Source organism: Acomys minous (genome assembly GCF_964271855.1).
Source record: "Acomys minous genome assembly, chromosome: 3".
Classification (NCBI taxonomy): Eukaryota; Metazoa; Chordata; class Mammalia; order Rodentia; family Muridae; genus Acomys; species Acomys minous.
The window spans coordinates 35,467,613-35,480,805 of record NC_140485.1 but is presented as its reverse complement, the minus strand read 5'-3'; the positions used below and the strand labels follow the sequence as shown (position 1 = coordinate 35,480,805).

The 13,193-nt window shown below is 40.5% G+C and overlaps 1 protein-coding gene and 1 pseudogene across 2 annotated transcripts in view; one reads left to right on the top strand and one right to left on the bottom strand.

Annotated features, from left to right (window-relative positions):
• RYR3 (ryanodine receptor 3) overlaps positions 1 to 13,193 on the bottom strand; it is a 529,413-nt gene that overhangs the window by 472,681 nt on the left and 43,539 nt on the right. The gene's annotated exons all lie outside the window — the stretch shown is intronic.
• LOC311595173 (small ribosomal subunit protein uS8-like) lies at positions 42 to 423 on the top strand (annotated as a pseudogene). Its single transcript has one exon. The product of its transcript is annotated as a small ribosomal subunit protein uS8-like (transcript).

Here is a 13,193-nt window from a genome sequence, read left to right as displayed (position 1 = left end):
CCAACATTAAATGTGGAGCACACTCTTTGCATGCGGTTACCATGGTGAGCAAGAATGTCCTGTCAGATGCTCTCAAGAGCATCAACAATGCTAAGAAGAGAGGTCCTCATCAGGCCATGCTCCAAAGTCAGCATCTGATTCCTGACTGTGATGATGAAGCATGGCTACATTGGTGAGTTTAAGATCATTGATGACGACAGAGCTGGGGAAATAGTTGTGAACTTCACAGGCAGGCTGAGCAAGTGTGGAGGGATCAGCCCTAGATTTGATGTGCAACTCAAGGACCTAGAAAAATGGCAGAACAATCTTCTCCCATCCCATCAGTTTGGCTCCATTGTACTGACAACCTCACCTGGCATCATGGACCATGAAGAAACAAGACCAAAACATACAGGAGGGAAAATTCTGGGATTCTTTTTCTAGAGATGTAAGACATAAATTTAAAAAAGCCTCTGTGGACTGTGAAAGAAATGTGGGACACACAAGTCATCATGGGGGGACATAAGGCTGAACACTGTGCTCTCAACAAGCCCTGCAGATACTAAGAGAAGTGACTGACTAGTAAGACAGGCCTCAGGACAGAGAAATGGTCCAAATTGCCAAGCCAGGATAGGACTCAGAATCAAGTCCACTGTCACATATTTAGACAGGATAAAGCAATTCAAACTCAATAGGGGGTTGTCTATTCTTCGCTCTGAGTCCTTATGTTTTTCTGTGAACTGGGAGCGAGGCTATCTTTTTCTCAAGGAGGTGGTGATTAGACTACAGTAAGGGTGGTTTGGTTTGGTTTGGTTTGGTTTGGTTTGGCTTGGTTGGTTTGGGCTTTGTTGTTATTGTTTTTCGATTTTTTGGCAGATAACAAAATACTAACAAAACTAGAGTTCACTTTGACCCTCCTCTCTTTGCTAGCAATACCTCATCAATTACCAAAAATACATGTCCAGATACGCCAGAAAGCATAGGACATTTTCTGATATAAAGACAAACAACACATATTGGTAGTGAGGATTTTGAGTTTTTCAAACATAGAAATGTTGTGTAAGTGTGTTTTTTTATTAATCCCAGGTGTGGGATATGGGTCGGCTTCAGATTGTCCACAGCAGCTGACTATGATTTGCCTACTGCTCTATCAGGGGTATGATTTTGCCAGCTACAGATAGTTCCTGCAAGGGCATGACATTTGGAATTCTGAGGGCTCTTGAGAAAATATTTAAATGTTAGAGCCCTGAGGCGGGGTAGCAGCTGCTGCTCCCCTGCTGCTCCTCCAGCCAGCGCTATTTGCTGTTTGCTCCTGCTGCTGTTTCTGTTTGCCGTTTGCTGGATTGTTCATTGCTGGTTGGCAATATCCTGACAACCAAGATCAAACTCCCCCCAAAGACCTTGACATCCCCTAATCAGAAGGATGTAGTCTAATGACATAGATGGTTCCTTTCCCCTCTAACCTTCTTTCTCTCCTACTTAATGATGGGGGTGGGTGGGAAGGGTAGGGGTGGTGTAGGGAGGTAGGAAAAAAAGAATCCAATAAGTAGCTAAAAAGTCTGGCTACACACATTTATCTGTGTGTCTTGATTTTTAACTCTGCACAATGGTAAGGCTGAACTACAAACTGGAAATGTCCCTTATAATACAGAGAATTTTGTAAACTGAGAAGAAAGTGATGTCACCACCTCAGCCAGCACCTCCACTAAAACTTGTGCAGAACCATGGAAGCAGCTCAGAATGTATCACCTCTATTATTATATTTGCATATTAGAGATGATATTACTGCTTTGCTAGGTTTTTAAATCAGGATATAATTTCCAAATAACTTCATTTTTAGGAAACCGAATGCCCAGCCACTAAGAGTGTTGCTTATAAATTGTCCTCGTGTAACCAAAGCCTGCACAGAATTCTTGCTTGGGTTCTCTCCTTTGTTTACTGTAAATTTAGTCTATGTGTTTGCCCTTGTTGACACTCCTATTAATTCAGTCTAGCTTCTCTACCACTTACATCTTCCTCACCAAGACAACTCTATAAAAATCAAGCAAATATCGGGGAAACTGCCAGGCATGGTGCTGCATGTCCACTCTTGCGAGGTGGGGGCAGGTGAATCTCTGTAAGTTCAAAGCAGTCATGGGCTACATAGTGAATTCTAGGCAAGACAGGCTACACAGTGAGACCTTGATCAAATAATGATGATGATAATGACGATGATGATGATGATTATGATAATAATTTAGTGAGTCCTATTGTCCTATTATCTGGGGATAAAAGAAAAGAGTGGAGAGATAAGAGAAAAGGGATAATATAAGAAAATGGAGCTGAAGTCTTTACAAGTGTTTGGGGAGGTTGTTTACTTCCTTCATATCTCTTGAACATATTTTTTTTTTTAGAAATATAACGTGACAGAATTTAACATCTGGTAATGAACTTTATGGTTTCTGACTTAATGACATAGCCGCTGGCTACTGAGAGTAATTTACTGTCAGAAATTAAAGCAGTATTTTGTTATTTAGTTTTCCTAGTTCTTAAATCATCAGTTGTGCATTTAGTATCATATAAATAAGTAAATAAATACAACGCTAGACCCTGTGCCAGTCATCTCCTCCTGCAATGTTCCATTCCATCTTCGATTTTATGAAACACTTTGATAGATGAGATCAAATCCATCTCACTCACTTTATCTGGCTTGGTTTCATTTTTCCCTACTTGGGCCTTGTACAGCAAGCTTCTTACCTGTAGCAATATTCACTTGTATTTTGAATAGTTAAAGCTGTCTACCAAGCCTCCAGGCTGCATATCCCATGGGTGTTATGTACCAAGCTTTACAGTCCTAAGTCACTTACACAGTAGGCTCCTCCTCTAATGTCTTTATCACAGTGCAGCTGAAGTTCGCATTAATTCTCCAGCGGGCACACCATCCTGTTAACTCTATTGAATTTGCTGTCAATTTAAAAATCCCTCAGTCTTGCTCACAGGTAGGACTGTTGCTGGTTCTCCTATTCTCTGAGATGAACTGCAGTGCCCCAGAGTTATTCCTTTTAACATCCATCTGCTTAGTTGAGGTTATTTGTGCCTGTCTTGATTCTCCTTTTACTTTGCCAATTGATGTTTTGGCTCCTCCTGAAGACTGTATGTGTGCATTTGTTTCAAATTAACCTAATTCAACGATGAGATGGTTGAATGCGAATGACAGAAGAACAAATGACACATGGCCATAAATTGGGCTGTTATGGTCACAGGTAGTAGAAAGCCAATAAACAATTTTCAAAATACTTAACCCATGAGTTAATCTGACTGTCACCTACTATGAATGAAGCTGGAGGATGATGCAGAGACCACAGGATGATGGACAAATCTCTGCTCATGTGCAGTGTGTGTGCTTGTTAATGCGGAGCTCGTGACTTAATTACGGGCATCAGTTACTGAGCACGGCTCTGAGATCGTTCGGTGCACATGCTTTCAGGAGAAACTTGAATTGTACTTTGGCCTGCAGATACACATGTAAAACACTGTTCCAAACTTCTAGCTAAATAATGCTGGCAAATTAATAAAAACCAGCTGTTCTGAGATAACATTAAAAGAACATTTTATTGAGTTATAGCTAGCGTGTGAAACAAAATCTTTATATATTTAATGTATGCAAGTTAATGAATGTGAATAAATTATATTCCAATAAAACTACTCACTGCCATAAAGGCCATAGGCATATCCAGAATTTCCTTCTGCCTTCTTTATCACTATTTATATCATTATTAATTTATCTTGTAATAAGAATTTTTAACATAACATATAGCCTCTTAGAAAATTTTAAATACACAATGCACCAGTGTTAGCTACTCTGTCACGAAGTAGGTGAAATAACTACTTTTGGTGGGTGTTTTTTTTTTTCTTTTGATTTTTAACTTTACCTTTTTGAGCATTTCGTAGCGAGTACTATATATACGTCATTTCCCATTTCTCTTCCCTTCCTCAAATTCCTCCCATATTCCTCCCACTCATTGTCAAATTTATGGTTTCTTGTTCTTTAATTATAATTGTTACACACACACATATTTCCTGTAGCTTTTTTTTGAGGTGTGAAGGCCTGTGAGAATTCCCCCATCCACCTTGACATATCTATAGGTGTTATTGTTTTAGGTCTTGCTTAGTCAAGTACACTGTGGAGATTTCCTCATCATAGGAAAGCTGCACTGCTTTCACTTTTGCTGAACTTCAACTGACTCCTGCTTTTCTTTTTTTCCTTTAATTATTTAATTAATTTATTCAAATTACAACTCAATTGTCCTGCTTTTCCAATGTTTTGCTAATGCTCACACTACTGTCATCATCATCTGTATGAAAGTCTTGCATGGAGTTGCTGAACATTTCCCTATTTGAGAGTCTTTACACTCCATGCTCTTTATTTTAAATCAGCAAAGCCTACATCCCTTTCCTCCTCCTTTACCAGCTCTACTGTATCAGAGGCATCGTCCTCTTCCTGTCTCTTAAAGATTTGATCCCAAAATCTGCTTCTTTGTTCTGTGGGATAAAACTCATCTGCATCTAGAACTCCAAGCTGAGCTCTCAATTCCCCGTTACTAACTAGTGTTCACTCTCTCAATCTCAGAACAAAAACAGGCACTAGGCCAAGGAGGAAGCTATCCAAATGCCCTTTCTTGCTACTCTTTCCTGCATCTGAAAAAAAAAATGCCTCAGTGTTGGCAATATTTTCACAAGCATCCCTTGCTTTGAACTCTCAGCCTTCTTGACAACTGTTATTGTACATTGCTGAAAACATACCCCTTAACACAGACATGAATGTGAAGATCCACAATCACTCCTGCCATACCCCAGGAATTCGGTGGCACATGGAAAAACCCACTGGCGAAGAGAATTCCCCTGGGAAATGAGTATTTAAGACCATTAATGTTAAAAATGCGAGAGGAGGTTCTGAAGACATTACCAACCTTTAGCATACTCACAAAACTAATCACTGAATGCTAGCAAGCCAATGATTCAACAGCAACAGGTAATTTTAATGGATGGAAAAGCAGCAAAAATGGAAATTTTATAGACTTGGGAAAGATGAAGAGATATGACAGAAGAGGCACTGACCACACAGGCTATCTCTCCTTTGTCTAGAGCTGACTGATATACATGGCCCTCTTATAGTGCTCATCTTGTTTTTATTAATGTATTACCAGTGTGTAGGGAGACATTTGCATAGGAGGGCCATTGTGCTAAGGAAGGAATAATTAGAACAAGGCGAAGATATAAGGAAAGACGGAATTTACAGCCATGTTTTCAAGGCACTATGTGTATTCTCTGGTAGAGGAGAAAAGACTCAAGCATTGCTGGGTTTTATCACAAAGGAGAACATGGTAGAAAGAATAGGGAAGTGTGAATGAATTACACAAGAAATCTCATTTTCACAGGAGGAAAATACTCATATTGTCTGTGCTCAGTAACAAAGGATGGTGATAGTACTTAGGTTTTGTTTTTTTGTTTTTTGTTTTTGCTGCTGTTGCTGTTGTTGTTGTTGTTGTTGTTGTTGTTGTTGTTGTTGTTGTTAACCATGGAGTTTAGTGTAAGAAAAGCCATGGAGGAGACTAGGAGGGAACAGTGAACTGTTCAGCTCAATTCAACCACCATAAGGAAAAGAAAGCTCAGATGGACAAGGAAGCCGAGGGCTGCCATAAATGCTGGGTTATCGTTCAGATACTTTTTCATAGGCTGCGGGGAGCCACTCATCCATTTGGACAGAAGATTAAACATATGTGTATATTTATAGAAATGTGCAGGTTCATACTCATGAGATGATAATGATGATGGTTGTGGAAATAACAGTGATGATTAAATCTTACTGAGTGATTACTCTATGTCAGGCTCTCTTCTGCACGCTATACCACACATTTGTTCACTTCATTCTCAGAGTGGGCCTGTGCAGAAAGGGAGATGCGAAATCAGATGGCTGTTTACTTCAGAATACAGCAAAGAGAATAAAAGACAAAAAAAACCCCACCAAACAATAAAGGTAATAACACAGTCCAATAGGGAGTTCTTATTTATAAGAGCTGCAGAGCATTTGGTACAAAAACATAAGGAGTGACAAGCAGCAGGAGGCAAGAATGATGTGTTATAAATAACACATTAACCTGCCACATTCACCTCCTGTGGGACACTGAGAGAATCATTCTGAAGAGAGCCAGGTGTGGCTGTGGATAGATGGCTACCAGCCAGGAGGCTCAGCCCCGGAAGCCAAGCATCTTCAGCTAGCCTTTTGTCAGCTACCTTCATGGGCTGCCAGTGAGCTCTGTTCAACGAGAGAATGACAGGCTCACATTTCTTTGCAGAGTTCGGCTCCCTGACAGCCTGCATCACATCAGCTCTGAGGGTACCCAACATGCAGCTGTCTAGACTACAGCCTAGAGCATTCAGCTCTACATTACTGCTAGTATACCCTGAAATCTGTTTTTTTAATTAATTCATTTTACATATACATTTATATTATTACACGCATACACACACATATATAATAAACTATGTACATAAAGAGGAACCATGAAACAATCAGAAATTATATAAATGTTACAGTCATAGTGTTTTGCTTATTTGTATTTGGCAACCTTGAAGAAAACATCTTTCCTATCTTGATGAGTCTAAAATTCTGTATGTAAATCAATATCTATCATATCTCATCTCTATCAACTAAAAACAGCTATCTAGACCTAAAAACATTTTAATCCCTAAACAACTAAGCTTAATTGTAAAGCTGTCTGTTCTTCAAACCCAGTTTGCTGCCTGAACAGGCATCCAAAACTTTATAGTGTTGGAGCATCATCTTCAGCCTCCTGGCCCAGTATACCAGACAGACATATTTGTGAGGTAGGAACTATTAACTTGGCTTACCCTGTCTTGGCTGAATTTGGGCTTTGGCTGTGCCTACATTCAAGCTTGCCCATTTTGGGGCAGAATTCTGTCAGTGACTGAAACAAGGACACTTTGCCCATTGGCTTGTTTGCCACGTTTGAAGCCATCTCTATAAGAAGGTTCTTTGAGGTTCATCATGTTCTTTGAGGCAGGCTGGGTGTTGCCAGGAATTAATCTGTCTTATTGTCAGTGAATCTTTAAAATACTAAAAAAAATCTTTAAATTCCATCTCTGAGGTTTTTGAAGACCTTATCTAACTATTTTACCTTATCTAACTATAGAATTGTATCTATCTGTTAAACCTAGGATGTATATTCTTGTAATACAGACTAGTAATTGACATGACCATGATTTGATCAACTAAAAATTAATTTGTATAAAACTTACTTCTCCTAAACAGCCTGTAATAGCTCTTTGAAAGTGTTGGAGGTAAACCTTGTATTCTACTTGAGTTGTATGGGTACAATACCCTCCCCCCAACATTGATCACTTCCCCCTGGCAGGCCAGCCTTCCCAGACCACAGAGGAAGAGGCTACAGGTAATACAGATGACACCTGATAGGTTGAAGTCAGATAATACGGGAGGAGATCCCCTTTCTGAAGACCAGGGGAGGAAGGAAAAGGGGAATGAGGGAGGAAGGGTGGGATCAGGAGGTCATGAGGGAGGGGGCTACAATCATGATGGGAAGGATTCAAATTGCAGAAGAAGTAGGTAATTTATATTCCTAATCTCACTCCATGGGAATAGCTCTGAGGCTGGCTGAGACATGAACGTCTGTGCATAGACAATGCTTCTTGTTGGTTATAGAATCTATGTGACTTATTATTAGATGCCATTCTTTGTATGGCAAGAATGAAGATTAACAGATGTATTTTTTCTGCTCGTACAAAGAGCAGAGAACTAGCCTTAACTGTTCTGTGCATCCTGCACAACTCATATATTTATAATGTTAGGACTATATAATGCTTGTGAGAAATTAAATGTTTTCACAAGAAAAGAATTGGACACTGATGCTTGATCAGACCTGACAGGATTCATTCCTCCTGGCATGCTGGACACGACATCCTACATCCTTCATGTCCCAGCACCAAGCACTTCAGTTGCTATTCCTTATCAGAACAGGACAGCTTCAATAGCACTTTCAAAGTATTGGAAGTAAACCTTGTATGATAATTGAGTCATATGGGTACAATACCACATATTAGAGTAGAAATATATATCTATATATAATGTGTGTGAAGAATAATCTTATATTTCAATTCTATACCAATGTATTAAGATTAAACTTATTTTGTATGGATATACAAAATTCTATACCAATGAATTCAAAATAACCTTATTTGTGAGTCTCAATAAAGCTTGAGTTGAGGAGGAGGGTCAATAATCTACTTTTTGTCCAATTATCCCTATATATTTTTATATTCCCCTTTCTTTCTTTTCAACCCCTATCTCGAAAACTAAGAGAGAAAGATAAAGGAAAAGACAGACACCCCTCAGTCCAACCTTGTTTTCTCTCTGAATAAGACCAATAGTAACTTATAATCAACTCCCAATGAAAATAAACATCTAAAGAGACTTGATACCCTATGAGCATATACAGGGGGAGAAGGTCTCCCTCAGTCACAGTCATAGGGGAGGGGAGTAAGGGGAAAATGGGAGGGAAGGAGGAATGGGAGGATACAAGGGATGGGATAACAATTGAGATGTAATATGAATAAATTAATAAAATATATTTTAAAAAAAGAAAAAGAAAATAAACATCTACATCCCAGGGAAGCAACCAAAAACCTACCCAACCTCCCTTAAGGAAAATGGGGCATTGTTCTTTTAAGGTTTCTTCTGGCTGATTTGGGACAAATATTACCTTCTTAGAGGCCCAAATAAAATTGGGGATATGGTTAAACAAGGCAGGAATAGCATTTTTGGTCCAGTTTCTAAATGTTGAGAAATTCCAGGCTTAATTTTCAGCTTAGTAGAAGTCCTCTGTGGCACAGTCTGAAATGCTAGACCAATTGGGATCAGAAGCTTTCTTCAAAGCTCTCCTGGGAGCTGTCCTGTTCTGATGAGGAACCACAACCACTTCCCAGCTGTATGTTCTTGGTAAATCCCCACTGGAAAGTTGATTCATACATAACCACTCCTAATATTAACTAAAATGAAACTAATACATATGTCCCCCTCCCCCAAAGACCTGCACATAAATGCTTATGGCTACTTTATTCATCACAGACCAAAATTAGAGCAAGACAAGTATGCATCTGCCGGGGAGCTATCAGTCTTATGTAATGCAATGATGCTAATAGAACAGAACAAATCAGTGGCATGGGCAGCAAGCTTTAGGGGAGTCTACCAAACTGTTATGCTGAGCACAAGAGGCCAGAAGCAAGACACAACAGTCCAAAGTGACAGAAAGCAGAATAACAAGTGCCTGGGCTGCAGAGTGGGTGGCACCTAAGTACGGAGTGTAAAGGGGCAGGTGGGAAGTCACCCCACCTCATGATGGTAATGCCAGCCACACAGATTTTCACCCCTGTTGGAACTCTGCTGGCGTAACCGTACTTAGAACACCATCGCAGCTGAAACAGCGCTTAAGACAGTTCTTAGAATATTCTAAAGAAAGCAAAATAAGCTGGGCACAATGGCACACATCTGTAATCCCGCAACATGGGAGGGGAGGGGAGGGGCCAGTCATAACAAAATAGAGATTTTAGAGCCAGCCTGGGTATATGAGACCCTGCCTTGAAAAAGTGGCAGGGGAGGGGCGGGGACAAAAAAGAAGGGAGGAAGAGAGGAAAGAGACTAGAACTAGGTGCATGGCATATACAGTTATGCTCTGAATCACTCCGCGCTGATGATGAGCCTTCACCACACTTAGGAAAAGGAAAAGGTTTCTTGCTTTTTATTTGGGGGATATGGGAGGGCTTTATGTTTGGGGGTATGAGATGTCTCATATTAGGGGTATGAGTGAGCTTCATGTTTACAAGTCTAACTGCTTCTAAGATGTAAAGAGCTGTGTGAGAAGAAAAGGTAATGAAAGGGCCTAGAGAGATGCCTCAGCAGTTAGGAGTGTTGGCTGTCCTTCTAGGGATCCACACTATATTCCCAGGACCCCCTCCACCCTGTGCCAATTTACAAACATCTATAACTCCAGTTCCAGAGGATCTGATATCCTCTTTTATTACCTTTGGGCACTCAAGTGATGCACAAACATACAAACATAAATGCAGGCAAAACATCCACACAGATTAAAATAAAAAATATAAAATCTTAAGAATTAGCAAAGGGTGGAAATTAAGTGAAATGTAAATGAAGTAAAAATTATAAAATTAAGTGAAGATGAAAACAATTCCTGATTTTTTTTTCCACATTGCCATTATTCCTATTTCAAGGGATGTTTAAGAATGCTAAGTAGGGTGCTGGAGAGATGGCTCAGTGATTAAGGGCACCGCCTGCTCTTCCAGAGGCCCTGAGTTCAATTCCCAGCAACCACATGGTGGCTCACAACCATCTATATGTTATCTGATGCCCTCTTCTGCAGATAAAGCACTCATATTCAATAAAAATAAATAAATCTTTTTAAAAAAAGAATGCTAAGTAGAAGCTTCGTGAGAGACTCCAGGCCAGGCATTAAGCATCTCTGCTCCATGCAGGGCAGGGCTAAGCATAGCAAGCCACTGCGTTTCTGCAGCCCGCTTCACAGTGGCATGGCAAAGTGATATATGTTTGGAAACAGCACTGAAATTTGGCACATTTCTGTCTCATCTAAATCCCTCCCTTTATGGGTCAGCTAAATACTGTCAAACAAGTTCTGAGCACGCTTAGAGGTGGGAGAATTTAGCAATGGAAAATGCTCCTTTCTCTTTTTTGTTTTTGTTTGTTTGTTTGTTGTTGTTGTTGTTGTTGCTGCAGTCTGGGATCACACATGAACAGCAGTGCCCCAAAGGCAGAGTAATCAGCCCAAGGCCTAAGCCTACACCCCACCAGGTGCTTTTAGGGGACCTGGGACGCTTGTGATCTGTGACACTGACATTTTGTTAAATTATTGCACCAAGGAGGAAAGCAAGGCTTACAGCACATGTCTACCATCTGACCTCATACTGTTCAGTAATCTCATTTATAACAGCATAGGAAACATTAGCTGGAGCAGGAGGGAGGCCCTGGAAACACGACAGGCAGTCACGTTGTCTACCTCTACATGTAACGGTCGTGGACACAGAAACTCTCCTTTCTGGTCCAAAACAAGTTTTCCATTCATACAAAATAGCATTGCTCAACAGAGCTTGGGTATGGATGTAGCCTAGAATATGCAAGTCCTTCCGTTCTATCCTCAAACAAAGAAAAATCGTTCACTTTAAACATTATTAGATTCACCGTTAATTGCTGGGGGCATAGCAAGTTGCCCTGTATGTTTGTTTTTACAACTGTTGTTCTTTTTCTTTCTAAGGCATCACCTCAGTTTGCCACAGTGGTCTCTTTCTGGATACGTAGTCTAGGGTGACCTTGACCTTCTGATTTCCCTGCCTCTGCCTCCCAAGTGCTGGGGTTACAGGCATCTGCCAGCGCGATCAGTTGGCTGCCATTAAAAATTGATGAAAGAATATTTTTAGCTCTCAGAGAAATGCAAATTAAAAGTACACTGAGATTCCCTTTCACCCCAATCAGAATGACAATGATTAAGAACACAAACAACAAATGCTGGTGAGGATGTGGGGGGGAAATTCATGCATCGTTGGTGGGAATGTCAAGTTCTACTGCCAGCAGATTGAAAATCTAAAACTGTACTATCGTAAGACATTTGCCTGCAATTTCTGTGTACATGTCCCAAGGAAGGTGACCGTGGGGGATGAGGAGCAGGCTTAGAGGCAGTGGGGGGAATAAATAAGAATAAAATATGTGTATATGTATGAAAATGTCACATTAGCCCTTTGTATGCTGACTAAAAAAGAAGGAAAAGGATTGCAATTTCTTTTTAAAACTTTTAATGAAACTGTAGGTTATTTGCTAAGCTATTCATAAACTGATTAATTTTATGGTGTATTCACAGATTTTTTCATGTGATTTGAATTTTCTATCATAAAAGATTAAATGGAGTTAGGAAATCTGTATTGAGTCCAGTACAACTAGTTATTTGACTTTAAAACACTAAGGATTTTGCTTGGGAGGCAGAGGCAAGTAGATCTCTGTGAGTTCTAGGCCAGGTTGGTCTACATAGTGAGTTCCAGGCTATCAAGGTAACCTTCAGGAAAAACAAAACAAAACGAAACACAATCATGAAGGTTTTTAACCAGAGATATTATAAAAATGTAAGAATTTTCATAGTTGATGAGGTCATTGTGGAGTGGCCTTTCATAGCTGATCAAAGCCCAGAGAAAAGTGATGCTGTGCTCAGCCAGAAATGGAACATTTCAATCTCTCTCTCTATCTCTCTGCTTCCTTCCCTCCCTCCCTCCTTCCCTCCCTCCCTCGCCCCCTCCCTCCCTCCCCCACCTCTCTTTCTCTCTCACATACACAAGAGGGGGCAGATGGCAAGAGTCAGAAGTTAAAGAGGACAGTTTTGAAAGAGTGCCTTCCAGACATGAATGCTGCCCCTGAGGCTGTCTTCACAAAACACGCACAAGAAGTAGCCAGGGGGAAATGGCTCACAAGCCCCTTCTCTTAACTGGGGAGCTATCGACAGTTGGTAGATTCTGGGGGAGGGAGAGTCACTTTCCTTTAAAAGTATAGGCCCAGGTAGGTCACCCACATTCCAGTGCCTTGTCCCTGTGACCATGTATATATGGGCAACGTAACTGAACTGGCTGAGTTCATTAAAGAAGAGAGCGACGGGGGAGGGAGAGAGGGGACATTAAGTTAGGAAAGGGTTGAGAAGCCGGAGCAGTGGATTTGGAAAGAATTAGTGGTTGGAGTGGGGTGGATATAATCAAATACACAGTATGAACTCTCAAAGAATTAATAAAAATATTATATGAAATAAAGGAGAAATAAGAGTGACACCCATGTCTCAGAATGAGTCACCAGTCACAGAGAACTCTCCTCCTGAAGAAAACATCAGGCTAGACCATCTCACATTGCTTGACCATGACTCCCAAATTCTGTTCTTTCTCTTTTATAACTATTACCATCTCTGACTTACTGCATCTTACTGTAGGCAAGATTAGAGGGATGCTAAGTGGAACACTACTCCCTGGGGAACAGTTTCCTTAGAAATTAGAAGAAAACTTAGGTTTTACGATGTTACCTTCGGTGCAGGTTGCCAAGTACCACCAAGAATGGGCCTGATATTAGACTCCTAACCCAGAGG